Consider the following 23,897-nt stretch of genomic DNA (forward strand, 5'->3'; position numbering starts at 1 on the left):
ACAAGAAATGTGCTTGAACGGACACTAAATAACTCGCCCAGCTACAGCACTAGGGACAGATTTAGCTGGATATAAATTTGAGGCCTAGTATTTAGGCGCTGGGTGACAGGTATGGGTTTAGTGACAGAATTAGACTTGGAAATACACAGTAGCGGGTGTGTGTGAAGTTATTCTGAATGACCCTATGTGCACCTTCAATATTATATACCCTTTTAGGGATAGATTTCAAATAGCTCTGATATAGCAGAAACCACTAAATTATGAAATTGCTAAATTGGGAATTGTACTTCAACCCAGAACAAAAAATGTGCTTTGACGGACACTAAATATCTTGCCCAGCAACAACAGTACAGCGGTGGGTAACGAGAGATTTAGAGGGAATTAAATTTGAGGCCTAGTATTTAGGCGCTGGGTCACCGGTATGGATTTAGTGACAGAATTAGACTTGGAAATACACAGTAGCGGGTGTGTGTGAAGTTATTCTGAATGACCCTATGTGCACCTTCAATATTATATACCCTTTTTGGGATAGATTTCAAATAGCTCTGATATAGCAGGAACCACTAAATTATGAAATTGCTAAATTGGGAATTGTACTTCAACCCAGAACAAAAAATGTGCTTTGACGGGCACTAAATAACTTTCCCAGCTACAACAGGACAACGGTAACGAGAGATTTAGAGGGATTTAAATTTGAGGCCTAGTATTTAGGCGCTGGGTGACAGGTATGGGTTTAGTGACAGAATTAGACTTGGAAATACACAGTAGCGGGTGTGTGTGAAGTTATTCTGAATGACCCTATGTGCACCTTCAATATTATATACCCTTTTTGGGATAGATTTCAAATAGCTCTGATATAGCAGAAACCACTAAATTATGAAATTGCTAAATTGGGAATTGTACTTCAACCCAGAACCAAAAATGTGCTTTGACGGACACTAAATATCTTGCCCAGCAACAACAGTACACCGGTGGGTAACGAGAGATTTAGAGGGAATTAAATTTGAGGCCTAGTATTTAGGCGCTGGGTCACCGGTATGGATTTAGTGACAGAATTAGACTTGGAAATACACAGTAGCGGGTGTGTGTGAAGTTATTCTGAATGACCCTATGTGCACCTTCAATATTATATACCCTTTTTGGGATAGATTTCAAATAGCTCTGATATAGCAGGAACCACTAAATTATGAAATTGCTAAATTGGGAATTGTACTTCAACCCAGAACAAAAAATGTGCTTTGACGGGCACTAAATAACTTTCCCAGCTACAACAGGACAACGGTAACGAGAGATTTAGAGGGATTTAAATTTGAGGCCTAGTATTTAGGCGCTGGGTGACAGGTATGGGTTTAGTGACAGAATTAGACTTGGAAATACACAGTAGCGGGTGTGTGTGAAGTTATTCTGAATGACCCTATGTGCACCTTCAATATTATATACCCTTTTTGGGATAGATTTCAAATAGCTCTGATATAGCAGAAACCACTAAATTATGAAATTGCTAAATTGGGAATTGTACTTCAACCCAGAACAAAAAATGTGCTTTGACGGACACTAAATATCTTGCCCAGCAACAACAGTACAGCGGTGGGTAACGAGAGATTTAGAGGGAATTAAATTTGAGGCCTAGTATTTAGGCGCTGGGTCACCGGTATGGATTTAGTGACAGAATTAGACTTGGAAATACACAGTAGCGGGTGTGTGTGAAGTTACTCTGAATGACCCTATGTGCACCTTCAATATTATATACCCTTTTTGGGATAGATTTCAAAGAGCTCTGATATAGCAGGAACCACTAAATTATGAAATTGCTAAATTGGGAATTGTATTTCAACCCAGAACAAGAAATGTGCTTGAACGGACACTAAATAACTCGCCCAGCTACAGCACTAGGGACAGATTTAGCTGGATATAAATTTGAGGCCTAGTATTTAGGCGCTGGGTGACCGGTATGGATTTAGTGACAGAATTAGACTGGGATATGGCCAAAAAATGAACAGACTATTGCTGGTTAAATGCACTTGGTGTGACAGCTTCACCCTGATGTAGGCTTTAGCCAAAAAACAACCACACCATTGAGGGTTAAATGCACTTGGTGACAGGCGCAGCTTGCCCCTGATTTTGTATATGGCCAAAAAATGAACAGACTATTGCTGGTTAAATGCACTTGGTGTGACAGCTTCACCCTGATGTAGGCTTTAGCCAAAAAACAACCACACCATTGAGGGTTAAATGCACTTGGTGACAGGCGCAGCTTGCCCCTGATTTTGTATATGGCCAAAAAATGAACAGACTATTGCTGGTTAAATGCACTTGGTGTGACAGCTTCACCCTGATGTAGGCTTTAGCCAAAAAACAACCACACCATTGAGGGTTAAATGCACTTGGTGACAGGCGCAGCTTGCCCCTGATTTTGTATATGGCCAAAAAATGAACAGACTATTGCTGGTTAAATGCACTTGGTGTGACAGCTTCACCCTGATGTAGGCTTTAGCCAAAAAACAACCACACCATTGAGGGTTAAATGCACTTGGTCGCAGCTTGTGCTGGCGCACCACAAGACACAAAATGGCCGCCGATCACCCCAGAAAAATGAGACTGACAAACGGTCTGTGCAGCCTAAAAACAGTGAGCAATTGAGGATCAGCAGCTCAATGATCCACAGCTGCAGATCGATCAGTTAATCAAGTCCTTTGGAGGAGTTAATCTGCCTAATCTCGCCCTACTGTCGCAGCCGCAACCTCTCCCTACGCTAATCAGAGCAGAGTGACGGGCGGCGCTATGTGACTCCAGCTTAAATAGAGGCTGGGTCACATGGTGCTCTGGCCAATCACAGCCATGCCAATAGTAGGCATGGCTGTGATGGCCTCTTGGGGCAAGTAGTATGACGCTTGTTGATTGGCTGCTTTGCAGCCTTTCAAAAAGCGCCAAGAAAGCGTCACAAAAGCGCGAAGAAAGCGACGAACACCGAACCCGAACCCGGACTTTTACGAAAATGTCCGGGTTCGGGTCCGTGTCACGGACACCCCAAAATTCGGTACGAACCCGAACTATACAGTTCGAGTTCGCTCATCCCTACTAATGAGTGCTTTCATTATGGAAGTGCTCATTAGTGCAGAAGGACTGGGAAGTGGTGAATCCAGTGCTCCCGGGCTCTGCACTCATCACTTTTTCCTATGTTTTCTTCTTAAGAACCCTGTTACCAGTGATCTCTAAAATAAAAATCTGTAAGCTGTAGACTATGCCCTCCCAGCATCCAACCATGTGACCATGGAAATCCTGTTAAAAATGTTGATGTCACATGTTTCAACAGCAGAGAAAAAAAAGTGAATAGGACTTGCAATTCTTAATTCACTTACTGTATTTCAGCAGCACAGCTGCTCCCTGCCATACACAATGTGTTTCTAGCCATATCAGCAGCATACTGGACAGGGCTTCCCTATACTCTTTCATTAAAGCTTACACTCAGGAAGGGTCATCAGTCTGAAATGTTGCTACTGGTTACCACTATGAAACCAAGGTGTCACTCTGATTAAATAAATTAAAGGGGTTGTCTCACTTCAGAAAATGGCATTCATCATGTAGATAAAGTTAATTCAAGCTACTTACTAATGCATTGTGATCGTCCATATTGCTTCCTTTGCTGGCTGGATTCATTTTTCTATCACATTATACATTAGTAAGTGGCTTGTATTAACTTTTTCTACATCATAAATGCATCTTATTGAAGTGAGACAACCCCTTTAAAGAGGACCTTTCACCAAAAAAAAAAATGTAAACTAAGACCATAGCTTTACTTACATGCCCCCATGAAGTGTTGATCGTTTTTTCTTTTTTCAAACTGTGCCCCCGTTTGTCCGCTATGCCCCCCCGGAATAATTCCCGCCGTCTATGGTAATGAGCCAGCCTCAAATGGGCTGGCTTTAAAAGTTCTCCTCGGCGTGCCTTCTCTCTTCTCCCTGGCACGGAGCGCATCCAATCAGCGCGCTCCGCTCTTAGCCAGGGAGAAGACGCTCCAGTTCTCGCGAGACTTCAGAGAACTGGAGCGATTTCGTCTATCCGGCTAAGAGCGGAGCGCGCTGATTGGATGCGCTCCGTGCCAGGGAGAAGAGAGAAGGCACGCCGAGGAGAACTTTTAAAGCCAGCCCATTTGAGGCTGGCTCATTACCATAGACGGCGGGAATTATTCCGGGGGGGCATAGCGGACAAACGGGGGCACAGTTTGAAAAAAGAAAAAACGATCAACACTTCATGGGGGCATGTAAGTAAAGCTATGGTCTTAGTTTACATTTTTTCTTTTAGGTGAAAGGTCCTCTTTAAGCAAAAATTGCTGCAAATCTGAAGTGCTATTCATTGTTTTCTATGTTCTTGGATACAACTGGACTTATGACAGAAGGTTGGATATGTAGCAAGGTATTTAGTTCTTTCCCCTTTAATTCCTTGCAATGTAGTTGGTTAGTGGTACATGGCCACATTCTAAAGAAACTGTTCATGTGTACTGCCTATAAGACCTTTAGGAAGGGCCAAGAGGCTAGAAATCATCTATGTAACAAAGTGCTCAGCACCATTGAGGACATCATCAGGGTAAGATATCTTGCTACCACCACCTCTCTTTGTATCATAAGGGCATCGGCCATGTGCCATGTTGGGAACTGGTTGATGGGGAGTTGGCTCATTTTTTCAGTTATTTACTTTACTCTGTATGTTTTTGTTTGTATACATGTTTTACCATAGTCTAGTAAACTTTTTACACACCTAACTTGTGTTAAGCCTATTCATTCCCGAACTCAGAATTCACGGTAATACACCAGAACCAGCACATAGCACACGGTTCCTGACATGAAAGGAGGGAGCAGCTTTAAGCTAATGTGTTTCTACAGCAACAAGCTTCTTTACTAGGATGAGGCTGTGATAGTATTGAGCCTGTTGTGGTAATGCACTATTAAGTGCAATACTATCTGAATGTACTGCTTGTACTACTGAATACAAAATATATTATGTCCCTTTATTTGGAAAATTATAATGAAACAATAAAGATAATTCTTAGCTCCCGGTAACAAGGTTCTAATCAGTGTTCCAATTTTGCCTATTTGCACCCACGATTATCCACAGGTGGCATCAAAGCGAGTCTGCCTCTGATGACAATTGTTCTACTGATTTTCTATTATGACTCACAGATCAAACAATTCAGAAGAGCGGAACCCCGGCTTGTACAAAGGAACACACATTAATAATACATGCAGAAGTTGTTATACTTGCATGGAATGGTTGAGGCTGTGATAATTTAAATGTACTGAAGCAGAAAGACTCAATATTAAATATCTGAAGACCAGCAGTGATTTTATCACCTCCATGTACAGCTTTTATACCACCTATAGCTGGCCATACAAACTAGGAATTGGGTATAGTAAAAGAGATGAACATTGCTAGAGATGAATGCCAGCAGGGTATCTCTGACAGCAAAGGAGACAGGGAGATAGCGGTCACCAAATGAGTATACCTTCAGAAGCTATTTTCTACGTATAGTCAGCAGTGGCGTACATAGAGAAGAATTGGCCCGATAGCAAGGATCAAACCAGGCCCCCCACACAGGACAGAAGGGTTTCCGCCTAAACCCCTTTTAATGAACCTTGGGCCATTTTCTCCACTGCTTCATTTGCCACAAGTCGTTCATTTTGAGGGTAGAGTCCTGGCCAAGTTTTTACCCCTAGTAATAGAGGGGATGATCCCAACTAAGACTGAGCTCTCTTGCCCTGGGCCCCATAGCAGTCACATGGTCTGCCTCTATGGTCGTTATGCCCCTGATAGTCAGTACATTGTAACCTTTCAGTTAGACTACTTTCACACTGGCGTGTTGGCTTTCAGTTTGTGAGGTCCGTCATGGGCTCTCACAAGCGGTCCAAAACGGATCAGTTTTGCACTAATGCATTCTGAATGAATAAGGATCCGCTCAGAATGCATCAGTTTGCTTCCGATCCGTCTCCATTCCGCTCTGGAGGTGGACAACAAAACGCAGCTTGTTTTATTATTGTAACGGAAGCGTTTTTGCAGATCCATGACGGATCCGCAAAAAACGCTAGTGTGAAAGTAGCCTTAAACTAAAAGGGGTTATGCTGATCTGGAGTAAGTACACCAATGCTTGTGAGGAGGGGGTTTAACAAATTTAAAACTAATTTGAAATATTAATCAACATGTAACACTCCCTTTTCCCAAAAACTTTTCAGACATAGAGAAATCTTAGAGGAAGGACTCATTTTTAGGGCTGTTTCACAACTGCAGTATAATACCGTGCGCTCCTGCAAGACGAGCAGTGTCCAGAATGGAGGATCACGCTCACATGCGGGGCATGATTTCCAGACTGCACACGCTAGCCTGAAACCGCCCTTATCATCAGAAGGGATCATCTTTTTCAAGCCTCTATCAGAAATGATGCATCCGTATGGCTTGCTGCCAATTGCAGTGTCCCACTGCTACGTAGTGTTTCGCTATTAGAGGGTTAAAGTGTGTTTCTGTGCTAACCCTGTATGTGTGCTGCAGAAGGAGTTCAAGGGGTTGTCTCACTTCAGCAAATGGCATTTATTATGTAGAGGAAGTTAATACAAGACATTTACTAATGTATTGTTATTGTCCATATTGTCTCCTTTGCTGGCTGGATTCATTTTTCCATCACATTACACACGGCTCGTTTCCATGGTTATGACCACCCTGCAATATAGCAGCGGTGGTCGTGCTTGCACACTATCAGAAAAAGCACCAGCCTATGTGTGCTCCCATGGTCCCGGCCACCAAACAGGCCAGTGTTTTTTCCTATAGTGTGCGAGCATGACCACCACTGATGAATTGTAGGGTGGTCGTAACAATGGAAACGAGCAGTGTGTAATGTGCTATGAGTAGCGGATTGGAACTTTATTTGGCAATAAAGAACTGTTCTACCGTTAAACTGGCTACATTATTCCACGCACCACACCTGAGTTGTCATGGCACTGCCCTGCTTGTCATCTGGGATTCCGCCTTGCACCCCATAACGCCAACCAACAACAAGGGTACCCCAAACTTGGGGTGTGTCCCGAGGAAAGAAAGGGTGTGCGCTCATATCACTGAATGGCTCCAGGGAGCGCCAGACTGAGGACCGCTGCCATGAGTAACTACTTCCATCATTATTGCTACTATCACTCCAGACCTGTCCCCTCTCCTGGGCCTGCTGCACACATTTTTGGATCTTTCCTGAATCTGAATAGATTGATTTTAGAAGACCACCAGAGATTGTCACCCAGGGTTATCCCATTTAGGAGATTAATGGCATTTCTTCCCATAACTGTCAGACAGATGCAGGTCTTAGCCTCCTGTCTCAAGAACAGAACCCTGAAGTAAAGAAATCACTGCAAAAAATGCACCAAAATGATATGCAACTGACAATACTAGCTAATTCCTCAGGCCGATGTTAAAAGCTGAGAACTTTGCCAATATCTTCCAGTCAGGAATATATCGGAGCCCTGAAGTAAATGGAGAGCACAATGCCCATGTCCAGCCCCCCCCCCCCCTCCATTCACTGCTATGGGACTTGTGAAAACAGCCGAACCTGCTGTTTTCAATCTATGTTTTTGATTTTTGTTTTAGTATCCATGAGAATCAAATATAAAATTCCTAAATTTCAGTCAGCAGCAGCAATAGTTTCCTAAGCTAAACTTTCTGCCTGATTTCACCACACAATGGGGGTCATTTACTAAGGCTCCTTAATCCAGTTTTTTGTGTAAAAGACCCTGTTTTGCGACTTGTTAAATGCTCATGCAGTAAAAATGTTTTCGCATGGGGCGTTTTTATGCAGCCCCCGACATTGGGGAATGGTGGAGGTGTGGACGGGGGTCGCGGCTTGCCCCAGTAGCAGTAACGACTAGAGTAGTTTTCAATCAAGGCACACAGACTGCCGGAGGATGTGGTTAATTTATGACGAGGCGTGAGTCTTGTGGTAAATTAGGCGTATCCTCCAGCAGTGCAGGGGCCATCAAAGATCGATGTGAAACGCCGCTCTCTAAGTAAAGATGTCGTTCTTGCACACACAACATATCTTATTTCTTGTGACATCCTTCGAAGAATACTTGATACATGGAAATAAACCAATTATTTGAACGGCAGTTGAACTCGTATATCGGTTTCCACGTTCTCACATGTTATTACAGCTTTCTCCGCTATTTCCTCCTATTATTACTTCCGTTGAGAACTCTAAGAACTGGTGTTTATTTAGTGATACTATGGGGAAATAATGATGTAAAATGAAAGCACTGAACATACACATGGACTTTCCTTCTGCCGACATTACTGTTGAGGCAGCTGCACCTTGTGCTATAGGTTATCTCTCCCAGGAATTTTCCTGACATGTGAATGTATGGGCAGAAGTGTATATTCCACTGACCTAAATACAACTCTGTATAATGAGCAAGGAGAGAACGGATTGGCATCTTCTACTGATGGCCAACTTGGTGGTGATGTGATCGAAATGATGGATGTGACCCTAGGTTCATACTTGTGGGGTCTGTCCTTTTTAAGTGGTTCTTGTTCTGTGAAGAAATGCCCCCCCACTGCCTCACAAAAAATGTCCTCCGCAGGCAAGGACTTCAGAAACAGGATAAACCACAAACAGCAATAAAAAGTCAGGTACAAGACTCATTGGGGAAGATTTACTAAAGATTAGGGGGTCATTTACTATCCAGAAATACATCTATATTAGGCATATTTCTGGGACAGATTGCAGCGCAGAGGTTATTTGCGCAGCAATCTGCGACTTTTCTCCGTACAGATGGGCGTGGCATGGGTGGGGAAGGGGACAGGTGTCTCATTCATCACGTTCTACGCCTCTTTTAAAAAGCTGTCTTACATTTAGAACTGGCGCTGGATGCACCGAGGCCACCTCTTCATAACTTGAGGGTATCCACCGCCATCTATAGGGGTTATTAAAACGTTGATCTTAATAAATGACCCCCTAGCCTTAGGTGCACAACACACTTTCAGTTTCTCATGGCCATTTTGCATTAGTATGTGCATCCATTTTCTGGCTGTGTATAGTTAATGCTCCTCTTAGTGGCCACCAGTATAGTGCCAACAAAAAAAAAAGTTAAACATAATACCTCAGCCACTTGAAAGTGATGGAATACTCAGTCCTCACTGAAGGCAGCAGGACCAGTACACCCAGAGTGGTCATGTGATCTCATAACGCTGGCAGTGTGCTGCGAGGGTTCCAGCGAGTCTGGGTGCAGTGGTTTTCTTCCAGCTGATTCTCTGCATATTTGCTAGAATCTGGCCGGTCCCATTATAGTTGATGGGGCCAGGCGGAGATTTACAAATTTCCAGCAATGCCGATCCCTCCTCTAACAGCCTGCCGGATATATAGCTCTAGTGTGAAACTAGCCTAAAACCCACCATTATATATATATATATATATATATATATATATACACATACACACACACACACACACACACACACACAATGTAATTTGCCTGCCCATAATTATATTACTGGATAGTCTGTACAACTATGGGATAAGAAAACCCATATAAAAAGGAGATTTTTGTATAACTTACCAGTTAAATCTCTTTCTCGCTCTTCCTTGGGGGACACAGACCTTGGGTATAGCTCAGCTCCCTAGGAGGCGTGACACTAAGTAAAACTGTTAAGCCCCTCCTCCATCAGCTATACCCTCAGCCTGGAGATAGAGGCTACCAGTTGCGTGTCCAAGTAGTGAAAGGAAAACAACCAATAACAGGAACAACCAACCAGCAACCCAACGGGCGCCAAACCATAACCCTGTAACCAAACACAGAAGGGTGGGTGCTGTGTCCCCCAAGGAAGAGCGAGAAAGAGATTTAACTGGTAAGTTATACAAAAATCTCCTTTTCTCGCCCATTTTCCTTGGGGGACACAGACCTTGGGACGTTCAAGAGCAGTCCAAGAAGGGAGGGACCACAAACCCAAGGCGGAACACCACCAGAGCATCAGGAAACCGCTGCCTGCAAAACCAGGCGGCCCAAAGCAGCATCCGCTGATGCATGCGTATGCACTCTATAGAACTTTGTGAAAGTGTGCAGAGAGGACCAAGTGGCTGCCTTGCACAACTGTTCAGCCGAGGCCCGATGCCTCTGCGCCCAGGAAGCACCGACTGCTCTGGTGGAATGAGCAGTGATGCCGAAAGGCGGAGCTCTGCCCTTGGCTCGATAAGCCTCAGACACCGCCAGTTTAATGAAACGGGCAATAGCCACCTTGGAGACCGCCAAACCCTTGCGCGAACCCTCCGGAACCAAAAACAGGGAGTCCGTGCGCCGAAAGGATCCGGTGACCTCCAAGTAAATCCTCAACGCCCTGACCACATCCAGACGGTGCAGTTCCCGTTCTCTGGGGTGGGAAGGAGAGGGACAGAGCGACGGAAGGACGATGTCCTCATTGATGTGAAAGGCGGAAACCACCTTTGGCAGGAAGGTCGGGACAGGCCGAAGCACAACCTTATCCTGGTGGAAGACCAGGAAAGGGTCGGAGCAAGAAAGAGCCGCTAACTCCGACACCCGTCGGAGAGACGTGATGGCCACAAGAAAGATGACCTTGCAGGACAGAAGACGAAGGGAGACTTCCCGTAAAGGCTCGAAGGGGGCGGATTGGAGCGCCGAGAGCACCACATTCAGGTCCCAGGAAGGAACTGGAGGGCGGTACGGCGGAACAGAGTGAGCCACCCCTTGTAAGAAGGTCTTAATGGGCCCTAGAGGGGCCAGGGGACGCTGGAGAAGAATAGACAGTGCCGAAATCTGTCCCTTCAGAGAACTGAGGCTCAGCCCCAGGTCCAGACCCGAATGGAGGAAGGACAGGAGTGTGGGAAGGGAGAATCGGAGAGGAGGGATGCTCCGGGACTCACAGAACCCCAGATAGGACCTCCAAACCCGATAGTAGATCCTAGAGGATACAGGCTTACGAGCACGGATCATGGTGCGGATTACGTCCGCGGAGAAACCCCGTCGCGTTAAGACGGCGGTCTCAATAGCCACGCCGTCAAACGTAGCGAGCCTAAATGCTCGTGGAAGATCGGTCCCTGAGAGAGAAGGTCTTCCCTGGAGGGCAGTGGCCACGGTGCGTCTGCCAACAGCAACATTAGGTCGGCGTACCAAGACCGGCGGGGCCAATCCGGGGCGATTAAAATCGCGGGAACGCCCTCTGCCACGATCCTCCGAAGAACCCGTGGCAGGAGGGGAAAAGGAGGAAAGACGTACAGAAGGGAGAATTCGCGCCACGGAAGGACGAGCGCGTCGGCACCGTATGCCTTCGGGTCCCGTGCCCTGGCCAGGTATAGGGGGACCTTGTGGTTGAATTTGGAAGCCATGAGGTCCACGTCGGGGCGACCCCAGCGAAGACAAAGGGCTTCGAACACCTCTGGGTGCAGGGACCATTCTCCCGGGTCGATGGTGGACCGGCTGAGGAAATCCGCCGCCCAGTTGTCCACCCCCGGGATGTAAATCGCAGATAAGGCCGGCACGTGCGTCTCCGCCCAGAGGAGAATGAGGGTCACCTCTTGCATCGCTGCAGCGCTGCGAGTGCCTCCCTGATGGTTTATGTATGCCACAGCCGTGGCATTGTCCGATTGGATCCGAACAGGGTGGCCCTTCAGTAGATGGGTCCAGTGTCTGAGGGACAGAAAAATCGCCCTCAGTTCCAGAATATTGATTGGAAGTCTGGACTCCGATAGAGACCAAACGCCCTGGACGGACCGGGGAGGGAAAAACCCCCCCCACCCCCGTAAGCTGGCATCGGTGGTAATCACCAGCCAGTTCAGTGGGAGGAAGGACTTCCCCCTTAGAGGGATATGCAACCACCAGCTGAGGGAAGCCCGAGCCAGGGGAGGCAGAAGAAAGGTCCTGTCCAGACTCCCCGGTGATTTGTCCCAGGCCGACAGAATTGCCCTCTGAAAGGTGCGGGATCGGAATTGTGCGAACGGCACCGCTTCGAAACAGGCAACCATCTTTCCCAACAACCGCATGCTGGATCTGAGGGAAGGGCGGCGATGACGGAGGAGACTGTGAACCGACCCGCGAAGGGCCAGACGCTTGTCCGACGGGAGGCGGACCTCCGCCAACTCTGTATCCAGGAGCATCCCCAGGAAGATCAGCCGTCTGGAGGGGATAAGGGAAGACTTGGGGTGGTTGATAACCCAACCGAACCGCGTCAGGGTCTCCAGGGTGAGGTCCACACTGCCGGATGCCTGAGAGAAGGAGGGTGCCTTGACCAGGATGTCGTCCAAGTATGGGAGAAGAAAAACACTTCTTGAACGTAGAAGGGCCAAGACAGGGGCCAGGACCTTGGTGAACACCCGAGGAGCCGTCGCCAGACCAAAGGGAAGGGCGACGAATTGGAAGTGATCGTCCCCCACCGCGAAGCGCAGGAAGCGGTGATGACATGGAGCAACCGGAACGTGGAGGTATGCATCCTGAATGTCGATCGAAACCATGAAATCCCCTCTTTCCAGGGAGGCCACTGCGGACCTGAGAGACTCCATCCGGAATCTCTGTAGTCGGAGAAAACGGTTCAGGCGTTTTAGGTCCAAGATCGGTCGCACTGAGCCTTCCTTCTTGGGAACCACAAAGAGGTTCGAGTAGAACCCCCTGAACCTTTCCGTCGGAGGCACGGGGGCGACGACACCCTTGTCCATTAGAGAGCGAATAGCCGCGAAGAAGGCGGCCGCTCGTACGGGATCCCGCGGAGGACGGGATCGGAAGAAACGGTCTGGCGGAATGGACGCAAATTCGATCTTGTATCCGCAAGATACAATCTCGAGCGCCCATGCGTCTGAGATGTGGGCCCGCCATACGTTCCTGAACAGGAGAAGGCGGCCCCCCACCCGGGTGGGTGGGGGCGCACCTTCAGGCAGAGGGCTGCTGGCCTGTGGGAGCCCGTGCAGGCTGGGACTTGCGCCAGGTAGGTTGCGTCCGAAAAAACGGCTTCTTGCGCCTATCTTGGGCTGGGCCAGAGGAAGAAGAACTGGCCGCGGGTCTAGACCCGGTGGTCTTGCGAAAGGACCGAAACCGGGACGAACCAGCGCGACCACGGGGGGCGCCCTTTGGCCTGGACTGGGGGAGGAGAGTACTCTTCCCACCCGTGGCCTCTGATATAAGTTCGTCCAGACGGGCCCCGAACAGGCGGGAACCCGTAAATGGTAGGCCGGCCAAAGAGCGTTTGGAAGCGGCGTCCGCCGCCCAAACCTTCAGCCAGAGTTCCCTCCTGACAGAAACTGCCAGGGCAGAGGAACGGGCAATGAGGGCACCCGCATCAAGGGAGGCCTCACAGACGAATTTTCCGGCCTGAACAATTAGTTGGGCTAAGGAGCGGAGGTCCTGAACAGGGACGTCCGACCCTAACTCCCGTTCCAGTTGCAAACCCCATTCAGAGACCGCTTTACCAACCCAGGCGGAGGCAAAGACCGGTCTAAGGGCCGAACCAGAGGCAGTAAATATGGCCTTGGAGAGGGATTCCGTACGACGGTCCTCAACAGACTGGAGGGAAGATCCGTCCTGTACCGGAATAGTAGTGCTTTGGACAGGCGAGCCACGGGAGGATCAACCTTAGGCGGGGATGTCCACGTGGTCACAGAATCCGCTGGAAAGGGATAGCAAATGTCCAGCTTTTTGGGTGTAATAAAGCGGACGTTAGGCCGGGTCCAAGCCTTGGATACCACAGAAGAAAAATCAGCGTGTATGGGAAAAACCTTGGAGGCCTGTCTGGGGCGGAGAAAGGACACGCCGGCCTGTTCTGAGCTGGGGGGGTCATCGTGTATCTGAAAGGTATCACGGATGCTAGCGATAAGATGCCCCACCGCGGACGCCAATTTGGACGGAAGCTCTGAGTCCATGTCCACGTCCGAATCCGCCAGTTCTCCCTCAGAAAGCGTATCCCTTTGAGAGGATAGACTCGACTGAGCTCGCACGCATGGCGGAGAGAGCGAAGCATCTGGAGAAGATGTGCGCTCAACCCTTGAACGTTTCTGAGTATGCCGGGCCCTGGAAGATTCGCTGGGAGGCAGGGAACCAGTGGGGGCGGCAGAAACGGGGGTCGCAGCGGGAAGCGGGCCCTGCATCGGGGCCTGACATGCAAGGCAATGCGGCTCAGATTGTCCACGCGGAAAAAGTTCCTTACAGGCGGTACAGGCATGGTACCAGGGTTTGGGGGCACCCGTGGGATCTGACATGCTGAAAGGTGGTTGTACTCTAATACAGAGACCACAAAGGGTTATAGCAGCTATGACCAGGAGGGTTAGGAGAGGGTTAACTGTCCTACCAGTGCCTCAGAAGAACGTCAGGAGTAGAGATGGAGCAGATCAGCAGCAGCAGAGAGCAGCAACAGCAGTGAGCCAGCAGATAGCGCCCACAGAAGCCGAGCGATGTACACAGGAGTTTAGAGTCCCCCACCGTGTCTCAGCTTCCTGTCAGGAGTGAGGAAGCGCGGGAAATCTCAGCAGAATCGCGGGGAAAACAAGCTCCGCCCCCTCCAGCGCTTGCTCCGCCCCCAACAGGACGCGCGCGTAAGCCACGCCCCCTGCTGCCGAAAATGCTCTCAGGGCTAAGAAGAAGCCAGATGCCAGAAAATAAAGGGCCCGCAGGTCCCTGGAGTGCGGCGATTTGCCCAGGTGGGTGACCCTCTGCCACCAAGTCCCCTGTTTCGCCGAGAAACAAGCTCCGCCGCGATCTGCCCATGTCGGGCATAAGCCCCGCCCCCCGATCGGAACGGACCGGGCGGCGGCGGGAAGGGAGAGAGGGAGAGAGAATGCCGGGCTGAAGAAAGCAGCGTGGGGGGAACGGCGTGGAGGAAGGCGGCCCCCCTGCTGAGGATAACCTGAGGGGAGCTGGGGAGGGTCTGCTTGAGCGCTCAGAATAAGCGACCACGGGTGCCCCCCTTACCCAGAGGGGTAGGTGCTGCAAATAGGGACGGGGTATGGGCTGGAATAGCCATCTCACCGAACGACGTCTTCACCCTCAGTTCCTTCCAGCAGGGTCGCCCCTTCAGCCACTGGCACCGCAGTGGCAGGAAGCTGGTAGAGGGGCTTGGCGTGCGGGCGACCCCCTAGCTGGCGGGATGTAGGGGAGCCATTGCTGCCCAGATCCTCCTATTGCTTCTGTGGGGGAGGCAGCAGTGCAGATAAATTGGCACTGGCGCAGCTCAACCCCGGGAGAGCAGAGAGGTCCATGCGTCTCTGGTATCCCTAGGAAAAAGTAAAATAACAAAATTAGAAAAATAAAATATCAAGGAGAAAACAGCCCTGCAGTAGCAGGGAGTGTCTTGCCTCCTTGGACACTAAGCTAAAAACTGGTAGCCTCTATCTCCAGGCTGAGGGTATAGCTGATGGAGGAGGGGCTTAACAGTTTTACTTAGTGTCACGCCTCCTAGGGAGCTGAGCTATACCCAAGGTCTGTGTCCCCCAAGGAAAATGGGCGAGAAATAAAGTTTATGGATGCCACCATGATAGATTACTGCAGTAAACCTCAAATTGGAGGGAACTCAAGTGCAGGAATGAAGACCTTGTCATCATGACTGCTGTTCAGAAGGTGAAGAGTGAATTCAGTGTTTCGGTCAGCCCGGTAGACATTTCATGGAGTGGTACATGTGTCACACTCCTCCTCACTGAGGTTGTGCTCAGGATCCCCTGTTCTAGTCACGGGCAGTGGTCCCAGAGGTGGGGAAGGAATCAAGCAAAGGCCAATATCACACGAGCATATTCAGTGAACTAAATATGCTCGGTGGAGGAGATTTATCAAAATAGGAAACCAGCACACAGCAACCAATCAAATTCCACCTTTCATTTTTTTCAGAGCTCCTTTGGAAAACGAAAGATGGAATCTGATTGGTTGCTATGGGCAAGTAAGCCAGTTTTCATTCACACAAGATTTGATAAATCTGACCCCGTGTATCAGTGGAGTTTCCCGTCCTGAATGCTGCTCCTATCATATGGACTTACGGCATTATGATGATTTATAATGCTGTGTGTTCCTGTCCGACCTCAACATTATAAGGATTGTCCAGCCATTAATATCAGAACCCACTGGATGTTATCTTTGAAATGCAGTGTAATACAAGTACTCGCTCTATTCAAGTGAATGGAGCAAGTACTTGTAATTACACTATGCCACCGCTCCACTGGAGACAAGCTGTTGGACCCCCACGATCATAAATATTAACGGCTGGACAACCCCTTAAATGATTCGTACTGAGGAAATGATGTGGGTATGAATCATACGGCAGCCACCAGTTCACCCATTCATTTCCTGTCTCACACTGCTCATACTGAACATTCCTGATCCACTGCTTCATTTAGGAGGGGAAAAAAGTGTTTTTAAAATATGCAAATTATGGCTTCAGCGAACCAAGGGCAGGCCCTAACCACTCTGTGCACCCTAGATCCTCCGCTCTGCTTCCCTGGCTACTTCCCCCTCCATTTGATTGACAAAGCCAGACATTCAGACAGAAGGGGAGTGTCCAGAGGAGCTAAGGTGCACTGAGTGGCTAGGACCTACCCTCGGTGCACTTAAGCTCTAATTTACATATTCTAAACGTAGCAACGGATCAGGGCAAGAAGGATATGTCTTTAATCAGCAGTGTCAGCCCTACCAGGCATTTTGGCTGGTTTAATAGTGTGGATCGTATTAAAAAGCTTTTTACTTCACTTGAAGCAATTTTCTGGCATTCACTTTCCATTTCAGAAACACATCTGCTAATAATACCGGAGAGCTCATCTTTACAGTGTGTTTCCCCTGCACACCAAAATAACGAACAGCAAAACTAGGTCACTTTCTGGGTTTACTTGCCAAAGAATCAGTGTTATTCCCTCATGTAACAAATAACTTTGGTTACACCATTTTCAATTTTAGGTATTTTTCCACAATTCAAATCCTCCCAAATTTCCCACTGTTTGTTCTATTTCACTGAGACTCTCACAATCAGTCATTCCAAACCGTGCATGAAGAGGCCTTTTCCAGCCTTAGGATTTCCTAAACAGAAAATTTAGCTGACCCCCAAAAGAGGGCAATAGAAATTAGAAGTTACTTTGTCAGATCAAGGACAACTTCAGCCAACACCCTAGTAACATGCCAGAAGGTACTGTACAATGAGACATGGAGACTTCCCCCAAAAAGCAAATAACTACTAGAGAAATGTAGTTCCTCTTAAAGGGGGCTATCCAGAACTACCAAAAGATGCCGGCTTTCTTCCAAAAAATAGCACCACACCTGGTCACATGCTGTGGGTCTATTACGCTACACGTCGCAGAGGAAAAAAACAAACAAAGCGGAATTGAAGGCATGCTGCAGGTTTTCCAATAGACTGCATATTTTCTCAACGCATTTAAAAGAATGTGAAATCAATGGCAGAATCTACAGCAATGCAATGTATATAATAAATCTGCAGGGTGCGGACTCCTAAGAATGTATCTCTGAGATATAATACAGGCCGTGCCTCGCACCACTAACGCTCATACATCCTGAATTCTGCACCCACAGGCAACGTGAAATGAGCAGAGCCTTGCTTTACATTTCACTTCTTTCCCACCTGGTTTTAAAATGAGACTAAAAGGATACTTAGAAAAAAGTAGGAAAAAATGTTTTGCATTTGTTAGGCTAGTTTCATACTAGCGCTAAGGCTCTCTTTGCATTCCAGCATTGCCGGAAGCTTGTATGTCTCCGTCCGGCCGTGCGTGTGTGCATCGGTTTTCCTCTGGCCGATTCTCCGCATATTTGCCAGAATGCGGCCAGATCTCCGCCAGTCCCCAATATAGTAAATTGGTCTGGTCGAAGACGTACAAGCTTCTAGCAATGCCAGAATGCAGAGAGATCCAGCGGGCTGTTCTCTGCCGGATACATAGCGCTAGCATGGAACTAGCCTTGGAGGACATAAACATTTAGACTGTAAGGCATACTTTGAATATTGCCGACAAAAAAAAAAAAAAAACATTTTTTTTTTCACGGATCCACCCATTAACAAAAAATAAATAAAACCAGCCAGGATACTTAAACGTTTTTTCAGTCCTGTATTTGGAGCTTCGTGTGAATCCTGTTTTTATTTGTTCAATTATATGACTGTTGATAGTTATGACCAGCTGCTGCAGCGCATTTCATCACGCATTGAAAGACAGAATACCCACTACAGAAAGGCCATTTCTCCTGCAGAGCGGCTGATGGTGACAATACGGTAAAAGATTTGTATTTTTTTGATCGCTGTATATATTTTAAATTATTTTATTAATTTTTTTACTTATATTTGCATTCTTTTGTTAAAGGTTTCTTGCTACTGGAGAAAGTCTGTCATCGTTACATTACCAATATCGCATGGGAATTTCGACGATCTCCGGAGTAGTCCGTGATACTTGTCGTGCCTTGTGGGAGGTATTGAACGAGGATTACATCCCACATCCAACAACAGAACAGTGGCTTCAAATAGCAGACAAGTTCATGGAAACAAGCCAATTCCCTAATTGTGTCGGAGCGGTGGATGGCAAACATATAAGGATTGTAAAACCTTCTGGAAGTGGATCAGAATTTTTTAACTACAAAAAAAAAATATTTCTCCATTATCTTAATGGCCATTGCAGATGCTGAATATCGATTTGTCGCAGTTGACGTTGGAGCGTATAGACGGACAAATGACTCAATGGCTTTCAAAAACTCCTCTATGGGACGCCTCCTGTATTCAAAGGACTTTGGATTGCCACCTCCGAGACCTTTGCCAGGTACTGATGGACCTCCAAAGCCATTTGTCTTAGTAGGGGACGAGGAGTTCCAAACGTGAGAACTTCATAAAGCCGTACTCTAGCCGTAACTTGAACACTACAAAGCGTGTGTATAACTACAGACTGACATGAGCTAGACGACTAGTGGAGATCGCCTTTGGCATTTTAGTTGCCAAATTGCGTATTCTCACAAAAGCCATTAATCTCAAAGTGGAAACCATAGACGATGATGTAGTCAAGGCTTGTGTAGTTCTACACAACTATCTTTTATCAGAGGAACCACTGCGCCTGGACCCGCAATAGGTTGATTGCACACTGACCAGGCTGCAAAATTTGTCATATCGCTCAACCGTTGCCGTCGCCCGAATTTCGCCGATTACTTTGTTTCTGATGCGGGCAGCGTGAGTTGGCAGGATAATGTTTTTGTAATAGTTTTTAATGTTTTCTCTAATACTAAATAAAAAATAGTTTTTTATTACACCTTTCTTCTACTTTTTATAATAAACCAACAAGAATGGTTATGCTAAACTAGTGATATATTGTATTTTACGACAACTCATAATCTGCCTTCTTGTAAAATGGGTTATCCGGGTTAAGAGCTGAACATATCTGTATTGTGAACCCATTTACAACACTGAATTTTGCAGGGTATTGGCTTTTTATGGAGAAATGTATACGTACTGTGCTCTCCATAGTGCTGCCAGGAGTAGGGCTTCGTCCATCATCGAGTCCCGTGGCATCACTTGCACTATTGGGCCAGCTGTAGCCCTGCCATAGCGTGTCAAACTGCTATGACAGTGCTTAAAGCCTGGCCATTACAGACTGTGAAATAAACACACTGTTTGGCGGAATCCTCCGCTTTGCAGGGTGTTATTGTCAGCCCTTTCTCTGCGTGATCCTACGCATGGCAAGGTAGAGCATTCTAGCTTGACCTGCTTAGTTCTTTGGCTGGGTGCAGGTCCGTCTTCTGCTCTGAACCCGGACAACACCTTTAACAGCATCATGTTCCTTTCCTGTCCCTTGTGGTAATGACGCTACTTTATGTGACAGCTTCATCTGTGCTAAAGAACAAAATATACATTTTGACCTCTCTAGTAAATTAATTGTTGATGAGGCTGATTCACATGTACAGTGACTCCCACAAGGGTTCATGTGGATTTGCACCAGATTGGCTGATGAACAAGCATTTGCTTGCTCGTGTGCTAATCAGCCAGAATATGATCAATAAGGAGCTTTAAGAAAGCCCGTTATTGATCGTGCTACATCAAATATTCTGCTACCTGTGGCACTACAGGCGTGGGGAAAATAAAACTCCTCAAGAAAACTATTTTTTATTTTACAAGCGTTTTAATAAACTCAATGTGTTTTGTTGCTGTGCGTTTTACTTTCCCCACAGCTGGAGTGGCCACAGTTGAGTATGAAATAAAAAAGGGAAACACACAGTAAAGTAAAGAAAATGTATTTATTTAACAATAATTTACAATTAAAAAAAATATAAACAATAAATCAGAATATAAAAAAAAACTAAATATACATTTTTAAAACGTTGAGGGGAGGTGGAGCGTTGCGAGGTGGACATTCTTGAACCGGCAGTGGTAGCCCCCCTGTCTTCTGTGGAGGGATAAAAATGACAGGCCGCAGGAAAAGATGCAGACGGGATTTGAGGGGTGTGGACAGTTGAAGGGTCGGAACTGGAATGTTCCCAAGCATGTGTTGAAGATGGAGTTGGAAAAGAAGTTGGAGCGGTATAGTGAGGAGGAGAAGGTGTTGAAGAAATGGGATGGTTGGCAGAAAGGGGGTGGGTAGAAAGAGTTGGATGGGGGGTAGGTGGTGGATGGGGGGTAGGTGGTGGATGGGGGGTAGGTGTGGGACAGTGTATAATTTTCAACATCAAATTTTTAAACTCATGCACCTGCTCGGGAGTCATTTGGTCCATCCGGGGGACTAAGGTTTGCACGTAATGTTGGTGAGGGGTGAGTTGATGCGACTGCCTCTGCTCTCTCCAGTCAGCATGCCAAGTCATCCGACGCTCGCCTCATTTCATCTGCAAAACCTTCTAGAGCATCGGAATCGATCTCTACAAGGTTCCCATAATCCTCCAGATGGCTCCTACCTGATCTCCTGCTATTCAACATAGCTCTCACATTTTGTCTCCAATGTGAGAGCGTATACTGAAAAGAGGGACCAGGTAGGGGACCAGGATTAACCCGAACCGGTGTATTAGGGACAGGAAGGCTGGGGATGGCGGACAGTTCCGGGTCCGCTTCAAGAGCTGGTTCAGGCGCCCGAGTGCTGCTGGCAATTCAGTGGAGAGAAAGAAAAAAAAAAAAGGCCTTGTATTACTGCGTCCAGGTTATATGCTATGCCTACCTCTAAATGTAGGGGGCTGCAAGAAACAGAGTCCCAAACGCTCCTCTGTCTCAGACAGCCCCTTGCTGTTAGAAATAGAGAACAATTGTCCCTCTGACCTTAGGGGGCTGCATTAAACAGCGTTGTTAAATGATCATGTGTCTCAGACAGCACCTTGTTGTCAAAGGTAGAGAACAATTGTCCCTCTGACCGTAGGGGGCTGCATGAAACAGAGGTGCCAAACGCTCCTCTGTCTCAGACAGCCCCTTGCTGTCAGAAGTAGAGAACAATTGTCCCTCTGACCCTAGGGGGCTGCATGAAACAAAGGTGTCAATCCTTTGCCTCAGACAGCCCCTTGCATGCAGAGGGAGAGGAAAGCAAAATCATTTTACATTTATTTTGAGAGGAAAAAACAAACCTTTACCTTCTAAGCGCCAGCATTGAACGCAAGAACCCCATGGCCGCACTCTATACATATGGCGGCTCACATTCCACTCGGGGCCTGAACTTCCTTGTTTTAATCTCTCTTGAAGCGGTCCCGGTCCTTGTCAACTGTGGAAAAAAAAAAAATATATTACAATATTAGCATGGTCTTAGGTTTACATTATACATGAGGTAAAATGTCATAATGCTTTACTTACCACATTCTTTCTAAGCCGCCACATTGAGATCCCCCCAACCAATGAACAACGACTCACAGATCTGCCTCCAGAGCCGCCAGGTATGGTAATGGTCGGCATGGTGGCGGTCAGTGTGGTCACATAAAGAGGGACGCACCTCCACCAGCTGGATAAGGAGTTTGTTGTCTATATGGAGACTCTGGAACCCTGGAAGAAAAAGGAAAAGAAAAATTATAGAACGTAAAAAAGAAAAATGCAAATTAAAACTATGTATTCGAGACTTACAAGTCCCCGACCGCCACGGGTTCTCCCATGAGCTCTGGGGGAGACTGGGGGATCCTGCCTGGCGGCTCTACTTGAAGGTTCCTAAAAAAAAATAAAACATAAAAAAAATAATAAAAATGCTAAAACATAATATTTTTTAATATAGATATAAAGAAATGTACTTACTTGCTGCTGGTCCTGGTCCGTGCTATGTCCACCTCCCCTCCATGACGCTGAGGTCCGCGACGAGCCAACCCCAGCAGGTGAGGGTGCTGCTGCGGCAGAGCTGGTTGATGAAGACAACAACAAAGATAAATAATGATTAATGCTATGAATCTTATTGGATTAGAAAATACTATTGTCGCTTGTACTTACCACTTGTTGTATCCGACGGCGCCTTCTGGTGGCCTTCGTGTATCATATTCTGAGGCTTCAACCATCTGCAGAGACATAATACAAAAGTAAATGTTGATTAAACACTATACACCAAAATTGACATAGATATCACAAATGTATTTTAATAACTTACTTTATTATTTTTTTCGCCCCCAATTTTTTATTTTTTTTGAATGGAGGAGATGCCCCCCCTCAGTGCCATCTGCAGCCCCGTATTGCCATCTGCCTCCACCGCTACCATCTGCCCCCCTCCCAGTGCCATCAACTCCCCCCCATACCATAATCTGCCCACATGCCAACAGCCCCCCATTGCCATCTGCCCCCTCTATTACCATCAAATAAACCCCCTCGCCATAATCTGCCCACATGACGTGAGCCCCCAACAGTGCCTCTTCCACCCCCCTGCCATCAGCCACACCTCTCGGCAATCTGCCCCATTCAGTGCCATCCTGGCCCCCCCAGTGCAATAATCTGCCCCCTAATCCATAACCCACCAACAGTCCCTCATGCCCCAAAAACATGCCCCCAAAACTTGCCACCAGCACCACCTCTGTGTAATCTGCACAAAGCCCCCCCACTCCCCTTTGCAATCATGGGCCCCCTATTACATGACCCCCAAATAGTACATCTTTCCCCGCCTGACACCCGCCACACCTATGGACAATCTGCCCCCACTCTTTGTCGCCGCACCCCCCGCCCCACTGTGCAATAATTTGTCCCGTTCCATGACCCACTGACAATGCCTCGTTCCCACCAAACTTGCCATCAGCCCCACACCTGTGTGCCATCTGTCCAAGCACCCACATCCCAGTGCCATAAGGAAGGAAGGAAGGATAGATAGATAGAACTTTCTAAACATACCTGTTTGCTGAGAACTTTTTCCAAGATGGCCGCAATGTTTGCTGGGGATGGTGACATTTATAGAGCATGCTCAGTAAAGCAAAACGAATTGCAACGGATCCGCCTCAGACGGAGCCATTACAGACAGATCTGTCCCCATTGACTTCCATTGTGTGTCAGGACAGATCCGTTTGGCTCCGCATCGTCAGGCGGACACCAAAACGCTGCAGGCAATGTTTTGTTGTCCGCCTCCAGAGCGGAATGGAGACGGAACGGAGGCAAACTGATGCATTCTGAGCGGATCCTTATCCATTCAGAATGCATTAGGGCAAAACGAATCCGTTTTGGACCGCTTGTGAGCCCTGAACGGATCTCACAAACGGAAAGCCAAAACGCTGGTGTGAAAGTAGTCTAAAAAGCCTTTTGAATGTAAGTGCATGTTTGCAGTAGGTTTCCTTAAAAATAAAATAAAAAACGTAACTGTATAGCCCAAACATGCTGTGAATAGAAGTAGCATGTCGTGTAACCAGCATGAGTCACGGCTGTAAATACTATGTACGGTAGTTTTATGAGTCTAAGGCTTTTTCCTGGCCTGGAAATAATTTTCGGGTATATGACGCTCCAGTGTAACATAATGATGGCAAAACCTGCTGTATATTCTGAGCCTCTCATTCTCTACGCTCCGC

General features: G+C 47.2%; 1 protein-coding gene and 1 long non-coding RNA gene across 3 annotated transcripts in view; both read right to left on the bottom strand.

Moving 5' to 3' along the window:
- TSPAN5 (tetraspanin 5) overlaps positions 1–23,897 on the bottom strand; it is a 205,394-nt gene that overhangs the window by 155,673 nt on the left and 25,824 nt on the right. The window lies entirely within an intron of this gene.
- Positions 20,294–22,155, bottom strand: LOC122944072. Of its 2 annotated transcripts, none has more exons than XR_006390935.1 (4): positions 21,997–22,155; positions 21,733–21,918; positions 21,516–21,643; positions 20,294–21,034 (listed from the first exon to the last, which is right to left on the bottom strand). It is a non-coding gene; the product is annotated as an uncharacterized LOC122944072 (long non-coding RNA). The 2 variants fall into 2 exon arrangements; XR_006390934.1 differs by having other exon boundaries at positions 20,294–21,037.

The sequence above is a fragment of the Bufo gargarizans genome, chromosome 1 (assembly GCF_014858855.1).
Source record: "Bufo gargarizans isolate SCDJY-AF-19 chromosome 1, ASM1485885v1, whole genome shotgun sequence".
Classification (NCBI taxonomy): domain Eukaryota; kingdom Metazoa; phylum Chordata; class Amphibia; order Anura; family Bufonidae; genus Bufo; species Bufo gargarizans.